Source organism: Rhagoletis zephyria, unplaced genomic scaffold (assembly GCF_001687245.7).
Source record: "Rhagoletis zephyria isolate East Lansing unplaced genomic scaffold, Rhagoletis_zephyria_1.1 Rzeph_scaffold_00610, whole genome shotgun sequence".
NCBI lineage: Eukaryota > Metazoa > Arthropoda > Insecta > Diptera > Tephritidae > Rhagoletis > Rhagoletis zephyria.
This window is the reverse complement of record NW_016157694.1, coordinates 168,888-169,422: the sequence shown is the minus strand read 5'-3', so window position 1 is coordinate 169,422 and position 535 is coordinate 168,888.

Genomic DNA, 535 nt, shown 5'->3' with positions numbered 1-535 from the left:
TGAATATTAAGCTCGCGACCTGACTTGTATTCGCTTTCCTTTTCAGTCTTTGCGAGTTGCTCTGAAAGATCAGCCATTGCTGCTTGGCACCGCAAAAAACTGAAGTAGGTGCTTTTATACTTCTTTTTGATCGCTGTCAGGTCTTTGGTTTCGAGCTCTTTTGATGCGCAAAGTTCATCATAAGACCCCTTTACCTTTTCCCACTGAGCCTTTAACTCCTCCTTTTGAAAGCTAAGGAGTGCTCTGTGCGCTCTGATGGCTGCATAGAGTTGTAGTCAGATTCAAAATCTGCTACTGAATCTGCCTGACGAATGAAGGTATCCATTTTTGACAACCAAAGACCACTCAACTGGACTCAAGAAAAGAAATTTGTTTGTGTGAATCGCCGCTTTGTAGAAGAGGATTGCCACTGAAAATGCTCAGCACGAAATACGCCTGATTCTTATAAGAACAACAAAGGATAACTTGTATATTTAAATAACGATTTATTTATTTTCCAGCCAAGTAAGACTTTCGAATACGTAATTACGTATGT